Source organism: Anas acuta, chromosome 9 (assembly GCF_963932015.1).
Source record: "Anas acuta chromosome 9, bAnaAcu1.1, whole genome shotgun sequence".
In the NCBI taxonomy this organism is placed as follows: Eukaryota; Metazoa; Chordata; class Aves; order Anseriformes; family Anatidae; genus Anas; species Anas acuta.
The window spans coordinates 1,955,011-1,965,107 of NC_088987.1; the positions used below are offsets into that span (position 1 = coordinate 1,955,011).

Genomic DNA, 10,097 nt, shown 5'->3' on the forward strand with positions numbered 1-10,097 from the left:
TGTTGGCTCTTGTATTGTTCTTACTGTTTTGTGATGTGTTGTTGCCCTTGGAGGTAGTTAAGACTTACTTACTTTTTTTTTTTTTTTTAAACAAGTACAATTTCTGCTTTCCCCTGAGAAATACTTAGATGAAGCGTCTCTTTGAGGATCCAAGGGAAAAATTTCCCCCCGGGTTCCTTTGCTGTTGGGTTGATGCATTTGTCCTTCTCGGGAAGGGAAGAAATTAGATACTGTTCTACTGCTCTTCCTCACTTCCTTCAGCTAGCTGCTTCTGCCAGTCACAGATCTCTGCTCCTGGTCTAGCACTGACACATTATGATTATAGACAACTTCTGCTGTTCCCCATGGATCAGCATTTCATGCAGGACAGCAATGAGGAACTTAATGTCTTGTTGAGACTTTCAGTTCCTAAATTCTCTGTACTCTTGAGCATCTTGCTGAAGTACTGCGGTGCACTTCTATATGTGGTGTAACACCCGTGTCAGCTCAGCTCCAAACACCCCAGCCTTTCCTTCCTGAGGGTTTTTCAGCTCACTGATTTTTTATTACTTTTTTTTACCTTGTTTTTCCATTTGTGGCTGTGGAGCATGGGAGCTGTCTGACTTTTGTTCCTTTGTCACCCATTCCCCTAATAAATGAAGCCTTCTTCTCACTGCAGTGTTGGTGCTTCAAATTTCTGATGCATAATTTTGGATTCAGGTTGACCATCAAACAGAAAAGGGGAAAATGGATTTTTGAAATCTGAAGTGAAGTTTCTTTTTTTGTCTTCTGTACAGTTCTAGTGCTGGGTGACTTTTCCAAGCCATCTGCAGCTGGGATGTGCTTCTTCAGTAAGGGGTGAGTCTTACTGGGGTGCCTGTCCCCTTTGTGTTCATGGCAGGCCTGGCAAGGGGACCAGCCCGTTGCAGCCTCAGCTTCAAGATGAGCCTGGCTCGGTTAGTTTGACCAGAAAGAAAGTAGAGGAGGGAGTTCAGACAAATTTTTAGGCTCACTAGTGGCCTCCAGATTTTGTAAAATAAACTCTCAGCAGCGTCCTGCTGCATGTAGCTGATGATGAACAAGGGCAAAGAGAAGAGGCAGAGCAGGTCTGCCACGGGCAGGTTCACCAGGTGGATGGTGGAGCAGGCTGTGGATGGGGTTTGCTCATCCTCCGAGCATAGGGGAGATGGAGCTGGACCAGGAGAAGGGAGGGAAGATGTGAGCAGTGTAGTTTATCCCAACAAACTCTTCCCTCTTCTGGGGTACTTGTCACTAGAGGTCACTGCTGCAACATCAACATGCAAGGAAGGTTTTCTGCACTAGGAAAAAAAAAGTCTTATTTCAAGGCTGCAATTGCTGCTTTTCTGTGACTTATTTACCTGATTCTGGAGGCTGCTTTCAAAAGGCAAATGCTAATACCAATAGTCTTCAGCAGGAAGAGGTCACTCATTTCTTCTCATGCAAGTAAAATAGGGTAGGGTAATAAAGTGACCAAACTATACACACGTGCATGCACCCACATATGCATATTATATATATATAAATATTTAAGCTGAATTGCAGAATGACTGAGGTTGGGAGGCACCTCTGGAAATCATCTAGTCCAACCCCTGCATTTATAACTGTGTATACTTAATTTCCTGAAATACTTGCATGTTTAAGGCCCCTGCCTCAGACTGTTGTAGTTTGCTGCCCTGACTCCATTACAACTGTCTTTGGTTGAGTTTCTGCCCAGGATGCAAATGACTGAAGTTGCTGCCATTCCTCCAGACATGAACGCAGTGAGTGTGGTGGCTGTTGTGTTTTCTGTTTGGTGGATGGGCTGAACCATGGTCTTCATCCACAAACTGGAGCTCTTGACTGGCAACGTTAGCATCCTCAGCAAAAATCCTTTTGACCCCAACCTGATGTGTTTTGTGTAACCTGAATGTTGCGTAAAACAACATAGATTTAAGTCTCTAGCTGAAGTGATCCCTGCCTTATTTTCTGCTATATACATAAACTTATTTAAAACAACTATATCCAAAAAGCCCCCAAAAGGAAGGAGTGATCAAAAAAGTCCCCGTATTCTACAGGTTAAGACCTAAATCGTGTCCTCCATAGAGAACAGTGCTGCAAACTTGGTGATTTCCTATATGGATGTACGTTTGAGCAGGGTGAGCACTTCTAATCCCTTTTCCAGTCAGGACGTGGTGTACCCATCACAAAGGTCTCTTGACTTCTCTAATTTCCCATTATTAAGAGCTCATTTTGGTGGCACAGGCTTGTTGGATTGCAGTAGTTTAGGGGTTTCTGAGTGGTTCTGGGGTGCATATTGTCACATTGAGCTGGAAGAGTGCTGCTGGAGAGGTTCCAGCTGGGCTGTGAAAGCAGACCTGACCTGCAATGGAAAGCCTGCTTACCCATCTGAGGTCATCCGTGCATTTAGGATTGAGTCTTTTTGTTCTGCACGCAGAAGGTGGGGCCTTGCAGCAAACGGAAGAAAATAGTTCCTGTTCTGTTTCCTCCAAACAAGCAAATTTTACTCTTTCTGGTATCTTTAATTTTTATATAGTGTCTGCAGATCTGAAAATATCAGGATGTTCCTCAAATTATTAAAATCAATTTTACTATAGTATCATAATTAATTGACTTGTTTACATGTTTGCAAAGCTCTGTCTGTAGATATGAAACAGCTGTTAATGTCAATAATTCAGAGAGAGTGGAGTTGGCATCCTGCATTTCTCTTGTCAGCTGGAATGATGATTGAACATAACTGGCCACTTCAAATTAAGGTAAGTGAAGTAACTGCCTTATGGCATCCTGGGTGAAATGGGTCACATATGGCCATTGCAAATTGCTGAAAAAATCTCAGATGTCACTTATGGGAAATTGGTTAACTTACTTAATACTGAAGACTTACGGCCATTTTTATATTCTACTTTAGTCACAGAGCTAGTCAACGTCTTACAGATTGTCTTTACATTTTTGGGGGATATTTTATATTTTTAGATGCATTTTTTTTTTAACGGACTAGCAATGAAACCATATCAGCTTATGTCTGTTACTCAAGATGAAGTCTGTTGGGGAAATCTCTCTTAAAATGCTTACATGGTGCCTCTTCTATACTGGACTGGTTTGTATGGTTACTGGGCGATCTCTTCTGGCCACTATTTTGGGGTGAAACAACCTGCTAGCCAGAGCTGGAAACCAGCTTGTTCGTCTCTGCTGATGCTTCAGTGCAGCCTGGCTGACTCGGGGTGCCCCTCATTTACCAGTGTGCTGGCCTGCAATTCAGAATTACCTTGAATGAGGTCGAGAATAAAACTTGAGTTATCAAAAACTGTATTGCTTATAAAAAGAGCTCCCAAAAGCAGATTTTCCAGTCTCTGTATATAAAATTCACTTAAAATAGTTTTTAGTGAGACTAGAGGTGATATCCCAGTGTATGAAATCTGTCAGAAATGATTGATACACACATAAGAGGCTGAGTGAAAATTGAAGTAAAGATATGGCATTGCCAGGCTTCATTTAAATACAAAAGCTATGCATTTAGATTGATTTATTTTTATGCCAATAGGTTCTGACATAAATATAGTGATATATAATGTATTGACTATAATGTCAACATTATTCTAAAGCTGACTCAAGGAAAAATATCTCATTGTTAGTGCTGTAATATAATGCTTTGTTCTGCTGAAGGGGAAGGCCTATAGAAGTATGATCAAAACAACCTCTTTCTTAAGACCCTTTGTAATGCCTCTTAAAATGACCTCAGGTTTTGCTAGTCCTTGCATCCGCACTTCACGGCATGTTGGCCGTTAGGTTGGTCATTAGTATTTAATGCTCGTCCCAGCTTTGTAATGAGCACTGTGCACTTTGTACTGGTTAAACTAATGGGTTACAAGCCTGTGGGCTGTGTGCTCTTGCCCTAAGCCCATACTAAAATGTCAAATGACCTTATTTGAAATTTGAATTGAGGCCTGTATGCTCTTTTTCTTTTTTTCTTTTTTTTTTTTTTCTTTTTTTTTTTTTTTTAAACTTGTTTTGGAACTAACCTTGCTAAGGATGGAACAATTACTGGATGTTTTGGGGTGAAAGACAGCTATTCACTGAGTGAACAGTCTAATGAAAATGGGATTCACCCTTTTTCTTCAATGCTTCTGTCCTTCACCTTCTGTTATGAATTCTGTAGGTCAAATCTCTGGATGTTTAGTGAAGTAACGTGACCTTTGGGACCCAGGGTAATTGATGTTGGCTGTGGCCATTGGAAGTCAGTGGACACTGCAGCCTTGCAGCAGGGCTGCCTTTCCCTCTCTGTCAGCCCCAGCATGAACTTTCCTGCTCACTTCAGAGTTAGATCCAATGCTTCCACGTCCTTTATCTGTTCTGAAGGTGTTCCTCATGTTGAGTATCCTCTGTTCCTTAGCTTACGTTAGTCTGCAGAAGTTATGCCGAACCGCACCTTGTTAACTCAAGTCTCCCTTTGCAATTTTTACAAGCTTTCACCCCTTTTCACACCACTAAGCATCTCTCCTGTAACAAACGAGCATGTGTAATGTCTGAAGTGTCCGTGGCTCCTTGCTCAGCGGTGAGCAAGAGGCAGGGCCTGTCCCCACAGCCCTGTTGTTGTCCCCATGGCCTGGTGGCACTGGGCTTGTCTGAGGTGGCCTCCAGGCCCCATCGCACACCAGCGGCTCCAGGAGCGGCCAGTGAAGGCCCCACTTGACCAACAAACACTTTTGTGGGTCGCCATGAGGCGAATTCACCTCTGTGTGTGCCTAAGGGGGCTTTGGGGTGGCCTGCTCCCCGCTGCTGCCCCAGGCCCTGGCTGTGCAGGGAGCCCTCGTGGTGGGATAGGTCTGCATCAACCTTTAAACAACGCGTTGGTAATAACACATATACGACCACCACCATGAGCACAATAACATCAGTGTCACTCCCGTAACGCTGTACATTTTGGTACACCTGGTCCAGTGACATTTCTGTTCATGTATGAAATGTTTTTGAAGTGTGAGATGGAGGGTGCTGTAGATAGATTTAAGTTTTTCCATTTGTATGATTTTTTTTTTTTACTTTCTCATTTTCTTCTGCATTTTTCTACTTTCGTTTTGTACAGGCTGCTGATATAAAGAGTTTATTCATGAGGTTAACCTAATTACTGTCTTCAGAAACAAAGCCTGTTTCTACAGTGAATATCCTTTTGAAATCCATCATCTGAATATTGCCTAATAAAGTTAGCAAATGGCCTCCAAATGAACCAAAATGACTCAGTATCTCGTCTAGCAAAGAATGTATTATGGTTTTTCTGATACTGACAGAAATGTTTAAAATTCTCATTGCATTGCTTTGCTGCTGGATTAATATGCATTTCTCTGTCTTGAGATGAAAAACACTGTCTAGATTTAATGCAACACTTACGAAATTGCTGATGTGAGTCTCAGTTAAAGCTATTTTATATACACACTGGAGAGCGTACGGGAGACAACTGGAAAGTTCACTTTGAGGAGCTCCAACATTTGTAATCAGTAACTAAAATACATTCGTGGAGTTGCAAGACTAAAAGGCACGAATTTAAGTGCCTTCATCTATTTTCCGTGCTCGGCACAAAGGTGATACATTTTTCATGTAAGCAAAGCTCCTTGGAGCAGAGGGTGCTCTGGGGAGGTGATTAAGGAGGATGGAGATGTGCTGGCTGATGGAGCTGGGGCCCGAGCACACACTGTCGGCATGTCATGACATATAAAAGCCCATTTTAGCCTCTCCTGTTGCTTGTCTCAAGACAAATATTCCTTACTTTATTCTTTCTATTCTTTTGGGGGAGAAACAATATTTTTTTAAAATTTTTTTTCTCAAAAGGCCATCACGTCTACTAAGTGCATTCTGGGACAGTGGCATTTAAGTTTAACTTTCCTCCTCTGGAGCAAAACCCTGGGTAATCCTGCTAAAAAAAGAGTAACTGGCAGCCTTCGATGTTCTCGCTGCTGACTGCTTGACTCATGCAGGCATTCATGGGGAAGACTGGGGTGGCCTTTATGCTCTTCTTAATTTTCCATTTCTACCTGGACTGGAACTTTTATAAATAATTTAACTTAATTATTACGTATCTTTCTATCCTGGAAAATATCAGTTTACAGGAAAACATGACAGAAAGCATACTGAAGAGCTGCCTTGTTCCACTGACTCCGAGAATCCAGCATGAAGCAGTGATGGACGTTTGATGTGCCCAAAAGAAAATCATTATTTCAGTTACTTCTTAAATAGCTCTCTGGTTGGGAAAGAGTATCTGAATTAATGGTAGCTTGGACATCATTATATATTAATGGGCTCCAACTGATTTATTTTTTCTGGCAGTTATCCATTTGCACAATGTATTATGCCTGACCGATCCATTTCCCCTGCTATTGAGTGGTAGATTGTGGATTAGTACCTCGAGCCAACGCCAGTCTGCATGGGAACGTAATAGGATCTTGCATCGTTTTTAATGGTGAGTTATGGGCTGTCACACAGAATATCTGGACACACTTAATAACTTTCTGACGACAACTGTAACAGACGTAATGGTAAGTATGTGTTGTCACTGAGCTGCTGGAGAGGCAGGCTCCTGCTTGCCAGGTGCTATTACACTGGACTGAATTGCCTTTGTAGATACTTCTGTAGTTACAAACTTTTTCCTAGCTCCAGTAGTGCTTAAATAAAAAAATTGATCCCATGGAATTATATTGCTGAATATTAAAGTCGGTATTTATTTGCAAGAGTCACTTTGGGGTGCCTAATTTGTCCGCGAGAGCAAGGTTTTTTGCTCAGGCTGCAAAATGGTGCAATAAAAATCAGTGATTGATGTTTATTATCAGATTAAATGGTTTAGCTGTGGGGATCAAAGTTATAAATTACAGCACTCCCCAAGCTGTGATTGGCCACTAGAGATCTTTCTAAGTGCCAGCGTTTTTTAATGAGATCGTATATTTTCAAGCCTCTAACAGTATCAACTTTTGTAGTTTATTGAAACTGTGTTTAAAATAACAGCTTACGGGGTGTCAAAAATATTGGATGTGTTTTGTATTTGCTTGGTCCAACACCCTGGGGGGAAAAGCCATGGCTTTGAAAATGGTGGTTTTGATAACCCAGCGAACATTGCAGTTCAGTCTGGGGACCTAAAGGAGCATGAGGGCTGTAGCATTTACTTTGTTTGGGTTTTGGTCATTTCATTTAGAACTTGGGGCTGAATCTGCTCTGGGTCTTTGGTTGGATTGAAGTTTAATGGGAAGCTTTTTCCCTCTTGGGAGTTTGGCAACAGTGAGAGGCGGATTTTCCTCCACTGTTCATCAATGTAGAGGAAACTGGAGGCTGCCCCACATGGGAGAAGAAGGCAAACACCCCAATATTGTTTGCTTATTGCTGATGGGACATGACCCTGGATGTCAAAAGCCTAATATTGAAGTCGGAGGCATTCCAGGAAGGGCACACTGAAATAATTGTGTGAATGCTCTTAAATTCTCTGCCTGAAAACTACCAGTCAAAGCATAGCTAAAATTTAGTCTGCCATTAGATAAGACTAAATTATATTTTGTTACTTGCTAAGGGAGATTTATAATTGGGGTAAAATCTTAACTGTGCAACCATTAATCTCACGAACAGCACTGCAGCATCAAAAGCAAGACATTGTCTTCCTGTCCCCAGGACGTTCTTTGTCAGAAAATCATTTGTTTAACTCAAAGGAGGCCTTTTTCTCTTTTATGTTAAAAAGTTGGTCTTTTTTTCTTTTTCCTGCTGGCTGCATTTACTCCTGGGAGACTCTGATTAAGCAGCTGGCTTCAGAAGAGTGTGCACTGCATGGCCCTTCTGGGGGAGAAGTCACGGGGGTGCTGGTGGCACCACAAAGCAGCTCTCATCTGTCTGTCCTCCTGTGCTGGCACGCCGAGTGCTCTCAGGGAAAACTCATGGCTTTCCAAAGGTGAGATGTTTTTTACGGTGATGTACAAGCATGGACCGACTGGTTAGCAGCCAGTTGAGTCTCGAGATTTCCCTCATTTTATCGATGTGGCAAGGGCTTGCCCCAAACCCACCTCAGGAGCAGGGGGTTCCCATTTCTGCACCCTGCTGGGTGCTCGCTGTCTTCAGCTCTGCTGGGAGGACACTGCTGAACGAAGCAATGCTCGCTGTAATTATGGCAGCTTCATATGTCCTTTATTGAGTCACGTTGGTCTGCCTTATTTTTAATTCATTTTTAAAGGCCAAAATGAGCGGAGGGGACCTGCGGTGGCTGCAGCAGATGATGGTGCAGCCTGGATCCATGCTTAGCGGTGGCGGCACTGCTGTGGGGCTTTCGTGGCAGCCATCCCTCCCTCCATGCGGTCTTTTCTGCTGTAATTGCACCTTTACCTTGCAAGCCCTAGTGGAAAATAATTAAATTTCATGAAAGCTTCGAGCCCCTGAGGGCATCAATTAAATGTAATAATGGTTTCTGCAGCTTTTAAGCAAATATGTATTTTTTTTTTTTAAAGAAAGAAAAAAGAAATGAGATGAAGTCTTTTGCACAGCGTGGAGCTGAAGACTTGATTTCCACATTCTTAACCCCTTGCTCTGAGCACCACTTCAGCAAAAGGTCAGGCGGAGCTGTTTACACCCAGGAAGCAGAGGCAGGAAGGATCCTCAGGGTTTCCTGGAGCTGCCAAGCGATGCCCGTTGCTTTACGGTGTTCAGCTGGGATAAGCCTTGAGCTACTGCTGCTGGAAGGGAACTGCTCGGTTAGCAGCAGCTTGGGTTGCTTTACGGAGCAGGCGAGGAGCAGCACGCACCTTCTGCAAGGTTGTCTCAGATGGAAATAAAGCACCGAAATTATCCTAATAAATTATAATAATTGTGCCTGGCAGCATGCAGTAATTTAAAATAGATTAATCTAACAAGCCTTAAATATGAATAAATAATAAACATCTTCATGCATTGGGAATCTTATTCGGCTTAATCCTGAATGAATATTAATTACGCCTGTAAACCCAATGCGAAAATCGATCCGTGCGGAGGAGGCACAAGGTGCTCAGTGCACCGAATTGGCCGGAGCCCAGCTCACCCTTCTCGCCATCCATTAAACCAGATTACAGCGCTGCGAGGCTCCGTCACCGGCTGCCTTGTGATGAGCAGCAGGCTGCAGCCTTGCGTTTTATGTCCAGTTTGGCATTCGGGTTCCTGGCAGGCATGAGAGACTGGCTGCTGGGAGGGATGAGCAGAGGTGCTGCGTCTGACATTCCCCTGGCGTGGGGACCTGCTGGAGGGGGCTGGCGGTCACACTCCTCGCCTGGTCCGCATCAGATCACGTTTTCCTTTCCTCCCAGGCCTTTGGGTTGAGCCTCCCATCACATCTCTGCACGGACAGGTGCCCCAGGAGGATTCCTTGCCTGGCAAGATGAGCTGTGGTGATGGGTGGGGAGGAGATGTGATGTGTGCCGTGTGTTTGTGCCTCTCGCGTGGCACCTGGTGCACCCGTAGAGCGCCGTTTCCACCAGAGTAAAGCTGCAGAGCTGTTGGGTTTCGTCTGAACATATGGAGGGTGGATGAAGGGGAACATCTGCACCATCTGCTGCAGGGAGAGCTGCCTTTCAGCCCCTCACCTCGCCGCCTAGCTGTTGTTTTGGATGATGTCCTTCCTTCCCTCCCATCATCGCCGGGCTCCCAGGGCCTTCTGCGAAACACTTTGCTTCCCGCTGGGGCTTCCTCGTTTGGGGTTTCCTCTGCCTCCTTTTCTCTGCTGGGTTTGGGGTTCTCTGCTCATTTGGGGTTTCCTCTGCCACCGTACTCTGCTGGTACTCTCCATCCACAAACCTCACACCACTGAGTGAAGGTCCCTCGCTGTAAGGTGCTGGGATGTTTTAAGGCCTACCATAAAATAAGCTGTAGCCTAGCAAAAGCTTGCGATGGGATCAGCTGCGGTCTGCGGCCTCCCCTTTAAAGCTGCCTTGATCTTTGCACATGGAAGCAATTCGCCGCCGTCGTAACGCGCCTGAGATGCGCAGATACGGTGCCTGCAAGAGGCTGCTGGTATCTGCAGGGCTCAGGGAGGGGAGGGGAGGGAGGAGGAAAGAGAACCCTGAGCCCCGTGGCAGCCATCACCAGGCAGGGATTTAGTCTGCAAATAAGGCTAG

The 10,097-nt window shown here is 44.3% G+C and overlaps 1 long non-coding RNA gene across 3 annotated transcripts; it reads left to right on the plus strand.

The window, feature by feature from the left end:
• Positions 1 to 847: 847 nt before the first annotated feature.
• LOC137861146 (uncharacterized) lies at positions 848 to 8,823 on the plus strand. Of its 3 annotated transcripts, XR_011099414.1 has the most exons (4): positions 848 to 2,753; positions 6,313 to 6,445; positions 7,752 to 7,912; positions 8,463 to 8,823. It is a non-coding gene; the product is annotated as an uncharacterized lncRNA (long non-coding RNA). The 3 variants fall into 3 exon arrangements; XR_011099413.1 differs by having other exon boundaries at positions 6,313 to 7,912; XR_011099415.1 differs by having other exon boundaries at positions 6,313 to 7,912; positions 8,499 to 8,823.
• The last annotated feature ends 1,274 nt before the right edge of the window (positions 8,824 to 10,097 follow it).